The sequence below is a fragment of the Anas acuta genome, chromosome 4 (assembly GCF_963932015.1).
Source record: "Anas acuta chromosome 4, bAnaAcu1.1, whole genome shotgun sequence".
NCBI lineage: Eukaryota > Metazoa > Chordata > Aves > Anseriformes > Anatidae > Anas > Anas acuta.
In genome coordinates, this window is record NC_088982.1 from 35,584,192 (window position 1) to 35,603,979 (window position 19,788).

At 41.0% G+C, this 19,788-nt stretch overlaps 1 long non-coding RNA gene across 4 annotated transcripts; it reads right to left on the reverse strand.

Annotated features, from left to right (window-relative positions):
- Window positions 1-1,469: 1,469 nt before the first annotated feature.
- On the reverse strand, window positions 1,470-19,658 carry LOC137855963 (uncharacterized). Of its 4 annotated transcripts, none has more exons than XR_011096094.1 (5): window positions 19,334-19,658; window positions 8,299-8,443; window positions 6,737-7,917; window positions 3,711-3,805; window positions 1,470-3,599 (listed from the first exon to the last, which is right to left on the reverse strand). It is a non-coding gene; the product is annotated as an uncharacterized lncRNA (long non-coding RNA). The 4 variants fall into 4 exon arrangements; XR_011096092.1 differs by having other exon boundaries at window positions 6,737-7,965; XR_011096091.1 differs by having other exon boundaries at window positions 6,737-8,443.
- Window positions 19,659-19,788: the final 130 nt, after the last annotated feature.

The following is a 19,788-nucleotide window of genomic DNA, read 5'->3' on the forward strand; positions in this document are numbered from 1 at the left end:
GAATTCCATTGTAGATTGGCGTTTATCTGTTCAGGTGTTAGGCATTCCAGCAGCAGCTCTCCTGTATAAGCTTGTTGCTCTTGTAAACAAGCCAAGGATTGTGTTCTTGCTTCCAGCTTTGGCAGCTGTTTTATCTTCATCTGTGCCCTGATGCTACAAAAAGAGTCCTAGGCCTAAGCTGTGGTTGACAGAGGGGAACTGTACTCTGCACCATATTCACAGAAAAGGGAAGCATCGCTTACAGATATAGCTATAGCTGCTGAACTAGCCCAAGTGCTGGGATTGTACTTCTATGACTGAGGTGCAGGCACCTCCCCTACTCAGTGAGTTGTGGGTGGTGTGACACCTTGCATTTACTTCGTGAAAGCTCTTGAACAAAAGCTGAGTGACCTTGAGGCAAGCTGCAGCTACTCGGCAATCTCAGTCTTGACTTGCGCTGCTGCAGTCGCACATTTTTGGCACCCAAGTGGTGCCTGTGCTTCATGTTAAGCTTCATGTTAATTGTCCTTTGTGTAAGTCAGTGCATGACTGAGCAAGCTTTCGTCCCGTAGGCTTTAACATTATGAGCATCTTCGTGGCTTTACCACAGTAATGTAATAACTAGAGTTCTTAAGTATTGGCTTCCTAAAACCCATCTAAACATTAATTTGTTGAGTGAGTAGGCTTCCTGATACCTAGCAGAGGAAGAGCTCAATCGCTGGAAATTTCCAATGTGCTCTCCAGTAGCTGAAAGGTCAGATGTAAGAACAAAAAATGGTTCTCCTGCTCTTGGTCATTAAATTCTCAATGTTATACTGCAAGCAGTGGAAGCAATTTTTATGCATAAAGGCCAGATAAATTCTACAGCTGTTTAATATGTCAAGCTTAAGCAGATATGGCAAAAGTAATCTTTAATAAGACTGTTTTCTTACTAGAGTAGCATTTTGCTGTGCTCTGTCTCTAGATGTGGAGAGTATTGCTACATGTAGACTACAGACAGCAACTGGTTGCTGGTAACAAAGTACATGTTAAGAATTCTGTTTGTAAGTGCAAAGTTGGTCTTTCCAGAGCAAGTTCAATATTAACATGTGAAGGTATGATTTGTTAACGTGTAATCTGTTTTCTGTTACGAAGAAGAAAACTTTACCAGGTCATAGACATAGGTGCTCATCTACTCAAACTATGCACAACTCGAACAGGTTTTGCACGTCGGACTCCTGAGTTACCTTGTGGCCACCCTGACCTGACAGCACCAGAATGAATTACCTTTAAATACATCACAACAAGCTTTGGTGGGGGGAAAGGGGGGACCAACAGTAGTGTGCTACCTTGCATCTTGGGTAGTTAAAAAAAAAAAAAAAAAAAAAAAAACAGGTATTCATTGCTAACATCCTATTTGATACTTCCTGTTCTGTTGAGAACAAGATGGTTTCTTATGTTTGAAGATGTTCCCTCCATCCCATAACGATAAAATAGGAAGCAACACTATCTTTATAAAGGTAGTAGAGTGTTTCTTGTTTGTTGGGGGGGGGGGAGGGAAAGAGGAGCAGCCTACAAGTTTATGTAAAAGTTCAGTTACAAAACATCACAACCCTTCTGCTTTACCAGCAAGATCTTTTACTTTCCTGTAAAAAGTACACATTCTTTCCCTTTTATCACATTATTTTAAAAGTCAGGCTTCTCTTGGAAAGTCACATCGATGTACAGCACAGATTTTAAACCATCCCTTAAGCTTGTGCACTCTTCTGTTCATCTGACAAGGGAGTTTTAACAGTGTATACCTGCCTTTGTTGCTTGGTCACTGAGTTGGCTATGTCTGAATTTGAATGAAGAATCCTCTCCCTTTGCATCTGGTAGTGTCACCCTCCTGCATGACTACTGCCTTCAGGACGTGCTTGCAAGTCTTCAGTAACTGATTGGAGCGAAACGCTCCATGCTTTTTGGGTGAAGCACCTAATGCGTGTTTCAGCTCAGGCTTCACAAAACAGTTTGGCAGGAAGTACTCTTCTCCCAGCCTGGTGTTGCGTAGTTTCAGCATAACCCTCATCTCTCAAAACAGTGCTTCAATTTTTGTCACACAGTAATATTTCACTATTCTGACTTCTCTGTGAGCCATCCTAAACTGAATTCCAGATGACAAATCTTAAAGTGTGGATCAGTGTATTGCCTATAAATACTAATGCTGCTTACATTACTCATCACGAGTTACGAGTTTTCTTTAACTGAATGGCAGAATATTTTGTTTTTTCGTGATGCTTTTTTCATTATTCTGTATTTTCTAGCATTTGAAGCACCAGAAGACAAAGATAGTAAAAACGCATGGCTTAACAATAGGCAGTTAAGGCCTTGTATGTTTTAATTTCAGCTCCCAAGATAACAGTAGGAGTACAAATTCTTAAATATGCTAGGGAAACTGTGTGGTAGCTGACTCTTAGATGAATTTGTAGTTCTCCACAGTTAAAATTTGAAGACTTCAACCATCTACTACAAATATAAATAACAAGTGAACACCATTGAACATAACTATTGGCGCTGCAAAATAGTACAGTGGGAATTGACTCATGTGACTTGCCTGGCAGTTACCAAGCTCCATTTGCTATTTTTCTTGTCAGAGGGAAACACTGTAAGCCGTGAAAAGCAGGAATCATTGCACTGATATATGAAGAACCATTTTAAACAAAATGCAATTAAGAGCTATACCTATTAGCTACCCTTATAAAGTGCTGAGATGGTTTAATTGAATTAACTAAAAGAAAAAAGGTGGTAGCTGCTGAATGTTACATAGTTGGAAAAGTTTGTTTACATATTCTAAACATATCTCCACCGGACTGGGGGGGAGGAAAGGGGGATCAAAATTAAAAGCAGTGTTTAAGTATGCAAAATGTTTACTATGTATGTAAATGGGACCTTGATTAGTGACAGATCATGTGCAAATTGACAATACTTCGATTTATTTTTGAATGGCAATATAGATTGTCGAGGTTGTGTATAATTATAATAAATATATAAACCGCTACTTGAACCATAAATGACCACCCGAGGCCTAATTTTTACCTCAGTGTTCTTAAAAGAAGCTTTGCCTTATTTCTTGGATGTATCTAATGCATAGTTGTCCAGAAGACCCCAGGTAAGAGCTAACAGGTTTTTGCCTCACCCTGTCCTGCTTGCTTAGGTAGGGCTTCTCTCACACATCCCAGTTGCTGCAGCCTCACTTGTGGGCTTCACCACGCAACTCTACAACTGCAGCTCTTCACCCGCTGGAGCCCAAACGTGCTGCTGTTCTGGTGAATTGCACAACATAGTCATTTTCACATCTGAAATCACATTTGTGCATTTGGATGAGCACAGCTTACCAAATTTCAGGTAATTCCCCTTTCACTGAATAATTTACTGCAACATCCGAACAAGTTCAAAGCATAACTTTTCTGGGTCTTGAACTGCTTGGGAAAGCCAATGGGTTCAGGTGTTGTTGGTTCTCTGAGCAGAAAAGATACTGAAGCACAGCAAAAAGGCGAGCAGTCTGGCACCTGCTTACTCCAGGAGTTCTTGCTGCATGTCTCAGCAATGGGAATCCTTCCATGCTCCACCAGCGTGTAATGACTGTAGGGTGTCAGCATAACCTATGGAAACATCAAAACAACAGGATTCAGCATTTTGATATCCATCATCCTCAATACATTTTAGTTAAAATCTACATGTACATCAGTCTGTTTCTTTCAGGTGTTATGTACCTCTTGGACCTCAAGGAATAAGCTCTAATAAAATACTTCAATGATGCTCACTTTACCAGCAAGGTTTGGGACTTAGGGGTGAAGAAAGGTCCTTCCTGTAAAAACAAAACAAAAAAAAAAATTTCTGGATAGCTGGATACTTGCACATATATACGTATAAGGAAGGGTTTATGAAAAACTATGATCTAAAAATCAATTCCATGTGCTTAACAAGTCAGCATGGAAGAAAACTCTTAACCTACTTTGTCATCTGAGTACCTCAGACAGCTGAATAGGCTGGTTTATACTCCAGTATTTTTCAGAAATCAGTTTTCAGTTTAAGAATCTAAAAATCCACATTAAGACATCAGATGTTCAAGAGGGATTTATTTGATTTGGTTTATCATGGGAAAATTTTATTCCCAATTGCAGAAAGTATGACATAAATATAATTTGGTATCTAAATTTACTAAGTTGCCCAAGACTATGGTAGTTTTTTTTATATAATCTTCCTAAGACTTTATACATAAGAAAATAGTATCTCCATTTGGCTTTGCTTGAAAAGAAATACAAATAGCCATAGTCTAATGTTGTGATTTATCACGATAATGCTTTTTCAAGATAAACTACCTGAGTTCATACAAGAGAAGCTGATTTTGGGGTAATTTCTTGCTACAGCACCTTGGCTATATAACAAGCCATTAGATAACTATTTGTCTTCCTTTACATCAGTATCATGTCAGAAAAAACAGCGCAATGACCAGTTTGCCAGAAAAGGGGCACTAAAAAACATTTGTCTTAATACACTGATCTAAATCCTTGGTAAACAACTGCTTATGCTCATTTAAACAATCCTTATGCTCAGGTGGCATTTTGTTTTTGTGGATAATGTCAATAAACCAATTTTAGAAGTCAAAGGGGCAGATGGCAAAGTATAAACTGGAAAAAAAAAATCTTTTACTAGGATTTCAGTCAGGCACACTAACTACAATGTAACTGACATTTTGTTGAGCAAACTTTAAACTAGCTCCCTCCTTACTTTATTAATTCAACTTGCAAAACTTTTCTCTATTGGTGATCACAACTGCTCTACAATCAAGAGAATAGCAGAAAATATTAAAAGATGGAGATATGGAAAAGTATCCATGGAAAGATATTTTGGAGGCCATCTAGACCACCTAAATCTTACAAGACAAAAATAAAACAGGTGTACTTGTCCTAACAAATACTTTGTTTTTCTTGAAAATGACAGACTTCATAATCTCAGAAGACAATCTATTATAGTTAAAATGTAAATACATTTGAAAATGTAAATACCTACTCTGATGGTTCACAGAGAACACCAAAAACAAACAAAAAGAAGTAAGTAAAAGCTCTTAAAGATATTTTCTTGCTAAATGGATTTCATAACTACTGTAAGGAATGGAGCATTAGCTGTTACTGCTAGCACTGAGAACTAGCTACACAGCCCCCAGCTCTGCTACAGAGCTCCAGTCTGACTGTGAAGAAGTCTCATTTTTGTCAGGTCTGTGTAGACAAATTTCTGTAAGGAAAGCACTCATACATCTAGAACTTCTACTCCTTGTATTTCGCTATTCTTTACTGTTGTACTGTTAAAGAATAGAAACGTTAATTCATTTTCAAAGGTATTCAGATATGCATAGGGCACATCATTGCCACTGAGAAGTTTGATGGAACAGGGAAGAAAGGGGAAAGCAGCTATACTGTAAATCACATTAAGTTGCTTTTGTTCTTCAGCAGTGACATGGAGATCATTCTGTAGCCAATGCACCTACCACATACTGATAGCCACTGAGGTATGCAGTTACAAAGAAGGCTGCGAACAAATAAATATCATTGGGAGTGGGGAAGTCAAACCAAGATCTGACCTCCACGTACAGAAAACTAACATGTTGAGAGGGGGACTGAGGGCCCTCGGACTGAGGACTGAACTTCCAGAGGACAGAATAAAAAGGCCACTTTCACAGTGATTTGACTCCTACTGAAGAACACTATGTGCCAACTATGACAAAACCATGACTACGTTCCATATAGTGACAAAAATGGTGGAACATAGAGCCAGGGCTTCAGCTCTATTAACGAAACATCCCAACGACCTAATTGTTTCCCTAACAACACAGGCATGACGCCATCCTGGCTCTGATGTTAAGTCAGTGACTAATCTCAGGCTTGGTATCTACAGAGGCAGGATTTGACTGCAGATGACACGAAGTCACAGATACGGTAACATCGCTAAGACAGGCAAAAGATAAGGGAGGAAAAAAGTTGTTGCTGGTGTAAGTGGTGGAATTGCACTGAGTAATGTCACTGCAATACCACGTGCTAGCATTTTAGCCCAGCACTGTTAGCAAAAAGTGAGTATTCACCTGGCTTTGATATTTTATCAAGTATTTTTGATATTTGATTTATATATACAGCACGGTATTCCTGTAACCCAGGCTTAGGGATGTTGCTGCAGGGCCAGTAACCCAATGGGAGGTTCAAGGTTGGAATGCCCATAAAAATGTGTTAGTCACCAAAACAAAGCCAAAATGACATACCAAGGTTTTTACTCAAACCGCAGTGTATCTAACAGCAAGCATTTCAGAAACAACCATTCTTTGCAAAAAGTATTTTTTCTTTCACTTACATTACAAATAACTGCCCTCCACCCACACTCCTCAGCTAAGGAAAAAAACATGTTGTTTTACAGATGAGTAAACTAAATCACATGGCTGACAAGTTTGACCTGTTTCTTAAAGATATGGATTTAAATAATAATAATAATAATAATAAAATACTTATTTGAAATAAATGGATTTTTAACTAGCATAGGAATATAAGATAAAAGAAAAAAGCCTGCTCTATTTTTTTCTGGATCATCATGGCAGCGGCAGGGCCAATGATGAGACGAAGAAGCTTGGAGTTCTCTTTTCTGTCTGAAAGAGATACTCTCCCTAGAGAAGCTGCCATCAGATAGACAAATGAGAATCACAGCCCTCTCCTCTGTGAGCAAAGCATCGAAAATTACACAGCTCTTGAGATACCTGTTCAACTCCCAGTCTCGGTTCCTGCAGTCTGACATCTGCATTCACACGTTCCCTCTGAACTTGCTTTAGAGAGAAACGTCATTCTCCTGAGCAGCTGCATGAGAGGAATCTGAAGTGGAAAAAGTTTTTTTGTTTGTTTGTTTGTTTTTAATAAAAAATATCTTGGGCTACTGGAAGGAAAAACAGAGACTGTACTGTAACAATGCTATTGCTTCTCAGCCCTTAAGCAATAAAGAATCATGGGCATGAACATGCCATGGAAAGTTCTCAAGGAAAACCAGTCTGGTCTCTTAGTGGTAGGACAGAGTATGAGGGAGGAGAGCTACGAGCTCAATAATTAAAGCTCAGCAGAGGCTTTTGTCTAAGAAAGGACTTTCAAAGGAAAACCTACATACAGCTCCACATATATATTCCAACTTCAGTCACACTGTAGGGATAACCAGGACAGTTTTAAGCTGCCTTGTTCAAGCACTGGTTTAGTCACATCAGCACAAAGCTCAACAGAAGCTTACTAATTCTGGCCTAACCTTAGGCTCTGCTGAAAACTAGACATGTGTTGTTGTACAGGTAGTGGAGCAAATGTGAAGCTGTTTGGTCAAAGTATTCCTGAGTCTGAAACACACAGAAAAATAAGGAATCTGACAGTATGTGAATTTTACTGGAAAATAAATAAGTAAATACATACATAAATTCTTCTTCCTGTGAGTAAGGCTGTATACCGTTGAGCTGGAAATGTCACAGAAGAAATGTAACTTCATGATTTTTAAGAATTTTAAACCTCAACTTAGGAATCAATTGAAACCTCTCACGAAGCAATACCACTTCTCGAATTTCAGCAGAATTACAGTTGCTTATGTTTAGATCTGAACGTAGCCCATTGCAGTTTCTGCTCTTACAAAGCAATGTTCTATGCTTACTTCAGAACAGTTGCATGGTTTAAGCAGGAACTGATACATTCTCAGTCAAGTTGGTGGACAAAAACTTCATGCATTAGTCAATGATTTGTTCTACTGATAAAACTGATGGTATCTTACCCTCTTTTTTGCTAAGCTCTCTTAGAGGAAGCGGAGCATGTTACAGCTGGGCAAGCCTCTGCAGTTACACAGATTTTGCAGGCTGTTTCAGGTCCCAGGAATACAGTGACAGCATTTCAGATCATTTACTCACTCAGAAGACTTCTGTGCTTGGTGCAATGGTAGGTAACATTTAATGGTTCAGCAGAAGATCTAAGTGTTGTTCATAGCACAAACAAATACAGCTAATAATATCATGGTGTATATGACTGGTACCTATATTGCCTTCTATAATTTAGGTAGCTTTACTGCTAAAGACTGTAAACATCAGGGTAAATCTACTCATTCTCTTTTGATAAAAGAATGAAACAAACAACATTCTATAAAGGCAGATTAACTCCTTTTCTTGTTTCTTTTTTTTTTTTTTTTTTTTTTTTAATGCCCAGGAAATTAAAAGGTGATCTATACTCAATAGGTTGCATTTTTGCTAACTTGAAAAACTGCTTGGATAGGAATGCTCTCTTTATCATCAAAAGCATTGCTTACTATGTTCCTGTCTTCTTCATGGAGGCATTGAAGTGCAGTTGAAAATCCAGTTGCTTCCTATTCAGCAGTCTTTTTGCATCCTATGAAACATGCAAAATCTGCTTTCAGGAAGCTCAGTTCACAGGTAAGCGCAATGATCCAAGTTCTGAAAACATATATAAGGACAGATGGTAATTAGAAAAAGGATTAAAGTATGACATAAGACAGTAGTTACTCTCATGACTCTTGCGTAACTCTGTATAGCTTGGAAACATCATTAACAAAGGAATTGTGCCTAAGGGAGCAGTCTGTGTTTGCAAATGGAACTAGCTGTCAACACAGGCAGCTACACCCACTGCTGGCAATTGAGTATTCAACAAGGAAGACCAAAGAAACCTCTAGCAAACATCTGAATAAACTAATATGTTAGGCAGTGTATCTAGAGGGGGGAAACGATGCTGCATCATGCAAGGATAAAAACGAATCCTCAGATACGCTCAGTATATGCTTCAGCCAATAGGTGTATCCATGGACCTGCATCTCCAGCATACCAAGGCGCTCAGCTGTCAAGAGAAAAGAGAAAGAAACACAAGAGGAAAAGGTTTACAGAGCTGAAGACAAACAGCTGAAGTTCCACCTGCATCTCAGCTGCAGGCTAGTGTCACCTTTGGTCATTGGGATGCTCAAGAACCCAAGACAAAGAAATTGGGAGACCGAAGCCTTTCCAAGAATAAAATGCATTTGTAACAAAATGACGCTGCAGTGTTCCTCCCCGGGCATTTTGGCACGCTGAATTAAGCACAGAGAAATCTGAGGTGGAATGAGGTGATGACCATACCCTTGTATAAGCCAAAAATTAAAAGGTTGGGTTTTTGTTTTCTTTGTGTGGTGTTTTGGTTGCTTTTGTTTTCCAGATTATCTTCTGAGTCATAGAAAAACACTTCAGATTTTCTGGACAGTTTATAACTTAGAAAACAAAACAAATTTATGGACACTGAAGGCATGGATAATAACCATAAGGTCATACGCTCTGAATCGCACATAGAAAACAAAAATTTCAATGAGATTTGCTCCAGCATAATGGGGATACAGAGGTTTTGTTCTCACAAATTTTGGCCTGGTGCCTTCTAAGATAAATCATGACAAAAAATCAATACTTTCTTATGCTGATCTGTGAGATGTTGCTATTGCAGCTCTTACATTAACGTGTTTAACACAAGAAACACAATGTGAAGACTGCAGACCACTGTGCACGCATAGCCAACATCCAGCAAGTATGTTCCATAATTAATGATCACACTGTTGAAATGCCAGACTCAAACAACCATGCATTAACGAAATGTTACTGACAGAAATTTTGCTTTTCACCGCGCAAGTTGAAATCGCTCAAGACAGACAATTCTCAACAAGAGAAGGGTTTCTCATCTCTGAAAGCAAAGCTCAGTTCTCTTATTGAAAGGTTAATTCTGAAAGCATTTGTGTGGGTGGGCAGTGAAACAGAAGAAAATTTGCATTTGATAAAATTTGATATGCTTTGGGGTAACTCACAACTCTCTTCAGTGAAAGACAGAAGAGCATCCAAATCTCCATGATCACATACTTTTCCCCAAATAAAATAAATGAATAAAAAATGCACAACAAAAAGCATTACAATCCTAAATTGGATTTGATTCACTTCTAATTTTCTGGTAAATCAGACCCCACTACAGTTCTGTGTCCGTACAACTACAGGCTTCAGATTTTAAGAATAAGTCCCTCTTCTTGACACTTGTGACTTGGTTCCCAGTGAAGAAGTCTCTCAGAACTGCGTTGCCTTTATCACGCTGCTAATGTTAGCAGGCAGACTTGTAGGACAGGCCCCGGTGCCTGCATCGCCTTGCTTGCCCTTCTTGGCTTCAGCAGCTCGCAGAGCAACGTGCTCCTGCACAAGCATGCTGCCCATGAGCTCACTCCCCAGCAGCTTACCGCAATCTCTTGTGCATATGCCTGCGAAGCTGAGGCATAATTCACTCTGACATTCAGAATATAAAGTTAACACTTCAAAGCAGGACATGACAGGGATCCTTTCAACATCTTCCTGTGCCACACCTTAATTGTCTTAAGAGAGCGAATGATGCATTATGTGGTTTGTTTCCTTTCCTTCTTCCCTTCACCTGAGAACATGTTATTTCTAGCATTCTTGCATACTAAAGCAGTCATAAATGAGAGAAGTTATGCAAACTTCAAAAAATTAAATCTGAAGTTAACGAAGAACTCATCAAACTTTGCCATGTGGTCTAAACAAGCTTTCTTCAAAAGCACAGCCACCTGCCCCAATCTTCAAGGTGTGAGGGAAGGTGCCCCTGAGTCATCCTCCAAACGATTTGGGCCTTCTTGGGTGAGAGAGTAATAGCTAGGAAAATACTGTTAATAGACAGTAAACATCGCCGAAATACAAAGGGTCATCTTGACCATCTCTATATTACACCAGAAGAATGAATCTTTTTAGAGTAATCTTCGTCTATAGCACCACTAACTAAACACAAGAGTACCAGAAAGGAACAGCTTCAAAAGAGAACAACTCACCAATGTAGAGTGCGAAGTTTCTATGAACAAACAGATCTTCTGCAGTTTCTAATCATTTTACTGATGTGTCTTTCTTAGTCAGATAAGAAAGAGCATGAAACACAATTGACCTGTACAGATTTATGTAAACATGGACAGGTTTTAGGCTAACCCTAGTCACAATCCAGACTGAAAAGAACTACAAATGGCAGGCAGTGTATTTGTTTCAGTGTGGAAATATCTGTCCATTGTTACTAAAACTGAGCATCTATTTTGGCTCCAGACTTAAAGCAGAGAAAAACAAAGAACAAAGACTGGCACTTCTCTGAGGCAATAAAATGGAGGGGGGAAAAAATCAGAGGTTACTCTCTAAATGACTCCACCTCTCTGTTTTTTTTTTTTTTTGTGTGTGTTTTTGTGTGTTTTTTTTTTTTTAAATACAGAGATTATTGAAGCAGTTATCTAAGCTGCTGAAACTTGAGGAAGCCTCAAAAAAACTACTAAAAAATAATATTGCAATGTTATTTTTAAAGAGTTAATGGGATGACCTGAGATATGGATGGATTAATATGATGTCAGCGCAGACCAAAGCAGAAGACATGAAAGAGACAAAGGGTACTGGCACAACAAACTGCAGCCGCACAGGGTCACACAAATGGCACCAGATGCACTGGGTGTGCTTGGGCAAAAGTTCCAAAATACAAACCAATCCTTACACTTCTGAAAGGCAGAGGACCTAGCACCACCTGGCATTTTTGTTAAAACACAATGGTAGTGAGTTTTGTTTTAGCAGAAGTGAAACACAGAACAAAATGGCTTGAAGCCAAAATTAGGTATGCTCACTCCAGCACAAATGCACACATTTAAAGTGGGGGTAATTAACTATTGAGACAACTTAGCTAAAGGCAAGGCAGAGTCATTGTCACTTGACGTGTTTGACATGGAAATGGGATCCCTGGAGATGGAACTGCAGAGCTGTGGGCCTCTCAGTCAAACACACCACCGGTACTCTTCCTTCTCTGCTGTGTAGAAAATGATGTAGTTTGAGTACTTCTCGTGGCAGCTGCAGCAGAGCAGCAGGGAGAGGTTTCTCTCTTAAACAAATTGGCTTGAACAGATTTTACAGTACCATATGTCCGGCAAAAGGCTGGTATAAACTTTGAATCCCAAAGGACAGCTATCATGTAATCATTAATCCAGAAACCTTAACCCAATTAATTTTGTTGTCAAGTCTACAAAGCATGATGCTGACCACATCAATCAGAAGTGCCATGGATAAAACAAGGTCACACAATAAGGTTGGGGAGAACTCCAAACTGGGATTCAGATGTGCCACTGGGGTAGGGCAAAAAGTCCCCAAGAGACAGAATCAGATTTAGAAACAATTAGTGTTCTTCTGTGACCAAAAGGAGAAATTTTACAGTGTAGTGTCAGCACGAAAAAAATCAGCAGAGGAAAGGAAACTGCAGATGAATCAAAGCCCCTGCCATTCATAAACAGAGCCTGAGAGTGCTCAGAAGACAAACCTTTGGAGATGCAGCCTGCACACAGCTGAGTCTCTCTGGGCACTGGTCTCTCACACCACACCTTTTAGAGCACCCACGACCACGTGAAAGATGCCATCAGGCATTCAGGTCATGCAGGAGAAGCATGCAGGTGAGCTCGCACCAAAGGCTGAGGGATGGATACTTCTCCAATCTGGGCCCAAGCCAGGTAATTGGTACCCAGGCTACCACCGCCCTGACAGGGAGGTGAGAGGCAGAGGGCATTTACGCAGAGGATGCAGGCTGTGACACACCATTCAGACGAGGACCTGAGAGAGGTCTGGGACCCTTTCAATTTTCTAGCATACACACATCCAGCAGGCACAGAGAAGAGATAAAGAAGCCACAGTATGCCTGGGCAAGAACAAGTATGCTTAAGATGACTACGTATATATATACATAGATAGAGAAGAATATTTAAACCTTTCAGAACAGTGAGTTCTGAAAGAGCCTTTCCAACAACTGCAAGATCTTGTATTTTTAAGACAAATCACGGACAGTTTCTGAAATATGCCAGAATGGCCTGCAACAGCAAATTGTATGATACTGGAGTCTCATTGCAGCCCAATGCATAAACACAATTAATAAAAAACAATGAATAGGAGGAGTTGTTTTCGTTTAACAATTTCCATGGTGCTCAAATTACAAAGACACATGCAAAGCAGCCTTAAAATTAATTTGCTTGGCTAAAGAAATCAAGTCTTGGCAGCAGCATTGCAAGGGTGGTGATGGCAAGGGGAAAGAATACATCTGTGAAGCCATTGGCTCCCTCATTCAAACTTCACCTCTTGGAGCAAGAAAGAAGCCTTTGAAACATCACTATCTAATTTTTTTGAATTTCTCCAACTACCCTTCACTTTTGGTTCCTGTCACAAAATTAACCCATTGCGTTTAAGGTGCAGTGGGATATGATTTGCTGGAGCTATGTTCTGTAGAAAACAATGAGCCAAATTCAACTTGGAAATAACACTTGAAAGGCAAAAGTATAAAACAAGTGGTTGTTTGTGTGTGTTTTTGTTTGTTTTAGTCCTGGCTGGAAAATACAAGCCACAGTGGATGGATCATTACATGCTTACAGTTCATCATTTACCCAGGGTATACAAGGAATGCTGCTGAACAGAAAGCCGACTATTATTAGGTACCACACTAGCAGATGCATCTGACAACCCTTCCCTGCATCTGTCAAAAGCAGCAAAGAAATAAATATGGACATGTCTCAGATTTGTGAAACTACCAGTGTCATGGAGCCTGCTGCCAAGGCACAAGCAAAGCTGCAGGACAGCTAAGGATGACAGATTGTCACTTGTCAACTCTAACTTTATGCCCTGTGGTCAAGCACTCCGTGAGTGCTCCCAGTGTTGGTACATAAACACGTTTATTTTGCAAACATACACTGTGACCTGTATGAACCCCATGACTGTATCCGTATATCCTTTAACACTGCTTTACAAATCTACTGACTGCTTCCAGGCTTAGAAGTAACTCTTTCCTATTGAAATGGCTTGTTAAAATTAAGAGCTACAACCAAAAACCAAAGGCTTTTTTTTTTTTTAATCAAGAAAATTGCAATGAAAAGGGTCTGCTAAAATACAAAGTTTGCTCTTGTTCTGATCCAGCAAAGTCTTGTGTATTCTTCATGTCAGAAATAAATAGGAAAACAGGCTCAATTTGACCATCCTCACTTCTGACTTTCCCCACAGGAAAGGTCTAATTGCTAGCTGCTTACAGCCTCCACCAGCAGGCAGAAATACAACTGCACAATGCACACACTATTGGTTATGGACGAGTACTGGAACCAGCGGCCAGCCCAACATAAAAAGTGACCTTGGATCATGCAGTTTGCATGACATACGAAGCCTTTTGCATAGACCTGATTACACATCAGTGGAAAACAAAGCAGGCCTGAGCCACTGAGCCCTTTTTGTCTTCTTTGTCCTGTCTTTGTTTCATGGCAAGGAGATGGCACAAACTAACCCATCTAGAGACTGCACATCAGAGCAAGACAAGGACTACTGCGAATACTGTTCTCCCGTCAGCCTGCAGAACACTAGCCAGCCACATGGAGACTTGTGTAACCTACTGACACTGCACCTCTGCCATTTTGCTCAAGGACAAAGTTGATTTGCATCATTTGTGATTCACCCAGATGAATTTCAATAGCAAAGGCAATTATCCGTGCTCGTAAAATTAGCCCACGTAGCCAAAAGACCTCAGGTTGAAAATACCCATTTTCCCTGCCTGGTGCCCTACACAGGGGACAGTGCTCCACACTCCACACAGTGATCCGAACATGGGCTAAACCATCAGCAGGGCTGCAGCTGCAGGAGCGCTCATGACAGTTCTTGTTTGCCTTCCACCCAAAATCTCTTGGTGCTCCCTTACCTATCCTCCAGGGGAAAGCTGGGAGAGCTCCAGTGGCTTTGGAAGGTTACAGGGACACATGAAGCTGAATGCCTAGAACGGAGCAATACTTCCCCTCTTTCTGCAACTTTCTGTGTTCTGAGTACTCTGGTTGTGCTTCTGATCATCCTTCTTGCTCAGTTCCTCTTCTCACTCTTGTTGCTGAACAGAGCTCTCCCGTGATGGAGGGCCCTCAAACTCTTCCCTTTCTGTTCATGCAGCAATGTTGAAAGAAGGCCTGCATGTCCCATTTAAAGGGAGTTCTATTACTGTGCTAACACTATTTTAAAGAGACTTTATGTTAGCATTCTTTTCAACACCTGAGGATGGAGAACAAGATTAGATATGCATTTGTTCCCTGATAAAAAGAGTTAGCGAGGGATTTGTTACATCACTAGCTCTTCCTGCCAGCTCAGCTTACAGCAGATGCTGACCCCTGTGGTCCAAAATTCAACTCACCAGCAGAATAGCAATTCAAGTTCCTTTTTACTCAGGCAGAGCAAAGTATCATTTCACTGGCTTGGTGCCGGCTCGACAATTACTAGCAGAGCAGTTACCCACTTGCTGGAAGTCCAAAGACTCTCTGGCTCCCCTTTTAATGGGGACTACACGACATGAAAGAGAAAGAAGCCAAACCAAACAATGACATTGTCCTCCCGATCTTATGCAAGAAACACGATCATCTTCAGAAGACTTCCTACTTACAACCTCCTAAATACCAGGCAACCCCAGCTACACACTGTGCAGCAGAACTTCACAGAAACCAGAGCCTGTGCCCTACAGCACGTACACTTTTCCAGCCACAGTGGCTAACATTACAAGTTATTACCTCTACCTACAAATTTTGTCTTCTGTATCGTCATGCAGCATATCGCGAACGCTGCTCATTAGCTGTGTAGTTTGCCCTGACATCAGTGTGTATCAGTCATATTTTTGACACATGAAACTTTTCTCATCACAACTTTTCTCATCACTCTTCAGATTAAAAATTTAGCAATGAAATTAAACTGAAAGTCTTATTTTTGCTGATCTTCCAGCCTAATTATTCAAACCACTGATGACTGCTAATGTTGCACAGCTCCACAAACCAGACCTATTTAATCAGTCACACAGCTTCCTTTTTTACATTTAAGGATTCTCAACAATTGACACAGGCACTTATCTGTAATTATCAGGGACCCATTTTACATCCATTAAGGAGTGGATGACTCCCTGCAACTTCCAGAGCAGCCTCCTTTTCTGAACTGGAAAGTGCAGCTTGATTATAAGCCACCTCCATATTTTATTCCATCAAGGAAAGCTGGCAGGCAGTGGGGGAACTGTTAAGGTTTACAGCCAACAAGCTGACAAACACTGGCGAAGGTGAAGTGCCAAACCAGTGCATTTGCTTGCAGCTCGGATGCTGGCCTGCCCTAGTCAGAGTAAATCTCTGGGAGTGCTCACTGTGCACCCAGTGAAGTTATTCAAGGGGTGGAGTCATTCAGAGGGCAGGCTAATCCACAACAACAACAACAAAAAGCTTTTTTTCCAACCAAAACCCATTCCTAGCTCTGCCTCACTGGGCAGCCACATGCACAGTCCTGCCACTGAACTGATGAAGAAACAGAGGCTGGAAACAAATTGTCACGTCTGCTTCAGCCCGCTTAAGCAGTGCTGCATCTGAGTGTCAGCAACTGAAGTACCATTTGGAAAATAAGAAACAGAGGAGCAAAGAGCTTCTCCAAAACTGGGGAAAACTTATTCCGTGCAAGGCACCTGCACCAGATCACAACACTGCTTAAGTCTGAATATTGTTTGAAGGCATGCTTTCCCAAAGATGAATTTAATTTTAATAGAGTAGCTAGGAATAGAAAAAGGAATAGAAATAATGAGGATGTAAACCAACTGCTCGGGTAATAGGGCCTGAAGATGCTTCCTCACATTTTAAGTTCACCTTAAAGAAAATTCATCAGTCATACCTGCAACAGGTAAAAGCAACTAGTCCGTAAACACAAATTTATTGTAAGAAGCTTGTTCTGTTTTATGTTAGACATTGAAGTGCTGTTGACCAGATCTGATTGCTACTTTGACGTAATAAACAAAAGCTAAATGCAGGAGCCAAAGGACACAGGCAATATGAGAATCTTTCTCTCTGCATAGCTAGAGGATTTTACCTTAAATCCTACATAAAGCACAACAGAGCAAGGGCAGTCAGTAGTTTTCAATTCCCATGTGAAAACAGCACTTACCAGCCAACTCTCCAGCACAAACAAAAGGAAAGAGCACAGGGCTCTTCCCCCAGCTTAGCCTCATCTCACCCCCTTCTCACAGAGGGTGCAATTCCACAGCAACATCTGCACATCCCAGACAGTTGCTGCTGTCCCACCTTCCCTCTTGCTCCTATTTTGCATTCCTGCCCCCTCCAAGGCACTGGCACTACTGCTTGCAAAAGCACACTGAACAAATTCAGCAAAACCTAACCCTGCTGAAATAGAACCATTTTTTTGCTGCTTCAGCTTCTTGGAACAGCTTGACAGACAGCTAAAAAAAACATCACAGCCAGCAGAAGACAGAAGATGGGAGACAACGGCAGCCCTGAATAAACTCAAGCCAAGCTAACACGAACCAGCAGCCTTGGAAAGGATGAGTTTGTCATTAAGACGTAAGCTTGGGGGTCTGCCAACAGCTGTGACACTCGGGGCTCTGCCCAATAATGCATTCTTGCCTCAGGTTAAAGAAAGATTTATGTCAAGAAAGAAGAGCTTGCTAAGCACAGGTGATGGAATGAGATTCACTCCTGATTTTCTTGACCCCCTTTTTTTTTTTTTTTTTTTTTTTTTTAAACTCCAATCAAACTCACCTTTCTGAAGTTATTTTGGCAGAAATGCAGTTGGAAATAGTATTTTTGGAAAATAAGCCAATGTAGCTAGGAATCAAACCCAAAAATGGATTAAACCAGCTGCTCTGTCTTTGCCTCTCAGTTCTACCTGTACTCAACACTCATCACTTTCTTCCCTCACCTCTTCTTGTTTTGGTAGAAGACAACTCAAACAAAAGCTGTGATATATTCTAGTAAGAATTAGAAGAAAAACAAACAAACAAACAAAACACCACAGTAAGGTTGGCATAATTCCTATCAGAGGAACAGATTAACAGAAGAAGGATTTACAATACTTTTGAATAAGGTTAAAACAACAAGAGGAATTTGGTTGTAAAAGTCTGGCTTGAAGCTGCAAGGCAGCACTGAGAGATTAGAAATAAACTGAGAACAAAGATGCTGGCAGAATAGTTATGGAATCAGTGAGCAGTCCCAGTGAGCAGTGCTTAAGTCCTACCTTAAGCACTTTCATCCTAAGTAAAAGAAACCAAAATATGAAGAGAAATCTGACAGCAAGTAAAACAACTGAAACTAAATAATGAAACAAGACTGCTCTCCCTTCTGTGCCATTCCCTTTCTGAATGAATGTTTCCAAAAATGTTGACTACCCATCCGTAGCTTAGATTCTACAGCATTAAAGGTAATTTAAAATCTCTCTGGCTCTACTTTCAAAACCCTGTGACCCCGACAATTTTATAACCAAGCTGTAACCCAGCAAGAAGTTTAAATTTGATTATGTAAACAAAGATGTGTAATGATCAGAGAGCAATATTCTGTTACACTAAGTGTGACAAAAAGAAACAAACATATTGCTATTCCAGTTACGTATCTCATAAATCAAAGGCTAGAAAAACAGTAAGGTCTTTGGAAGAAAGAAGCTACAGGCAATTAAAGGAAAGGGGTATGTCTCTTAAAGGACATCATAACAAGGTGACAAAACCTGCTGTTTTAAGGGAAGCAGTCACTTATTAAAGAATTACAATCAGTTCAAATGTGAGAATGCTGACCTGGTCCCTTGGTAGAAAAGATTGTCTCAGAGAGTTCTTACTGCTAAACGTTTCACTACACAAGATGATTGCGCATCCAAGTACCCTACTTCCACTCCCAGACCGTGAGAAAAGCACGTTTCACTGACTCCTGCTAAGAGCAAAGCAAGAAGCCCTCCTCTCCCTCGCTGGGAAGTTTACTTCTGTGCAATCCCTTCTTCTCTGCCTGGTGCGTTGACAGCTCCCCCTCCTGTTCTGGTCTACTTTTACTATCTTTCAAAGTATGTGCACGCTTCCCATCGGTCAAACTGCCGTCTCTGCTGAGAAAGGCCAATCTATATTGTAAGCCTTCATATACGCACATCAAAACGCCATATACACATTCTATAAGAGAAATACAACCTGCTGATGGACAGTGGTTTTTCAATATAAAAATACCTTCTCTTTGCCTTTATTAATGTCCATATTTAAGTTTGCTTTCAATGATGTCTATATTCTATATGATGCAGGATAGAAACCACCCAAGGAGCAGATTTTTGTCAGAGGGAATCACCACTGTCAGCTCAGTGCTGCATGCTGCCTTGGTTACAAGCTAGTCACCATCTTACACTGTGTTTATGTTGAAGCTATGCCACCTTCCCAGCAGGTTATTTTGGCACTACAGCCCCCAAATCGGGGGATCATACATGGGGTTTTACAAACAGAAAACAAAACTCAGTGCAGACCTTTTAACTGCTCAGCATGCGCTCCGACAGCTCGCTGCCTGCAGTACTACCGGCACGCCTGGCAGCCTGCAGAACCTCAGCGGCCCGAGGTTTTCCAGCTATTTCGAGCACGGGGACAGGCTGCCCAGGCTGCTCCAACTGATGGCGTTGGAGCAGCGTTAGGACACCGCTCTCAGCCGTGGGGGCTGATTTTAGGGCGGTCCTGTGTGGAGCCAGGAGTTGGACTCTGATCCTTGTGGATCCCTTCCAACTCAGGATATTCTGGAGAAAAAAAAAAAAAAAACAGAACAGGGTAGCTCGGTGTGAGGGACAAGCAGGAGCCGCGTGCTCCCCGCAGGGCCGCCCAAAGCCTCTCAGGCAGCGCCTCTCAGGCAGCGCCTCCCCTCCCGCTCCCTCAGGGCGCTCCTGAGGTAACTCCAACGGCCGCCCCCACAGCGCGCACGCGCACACCCATC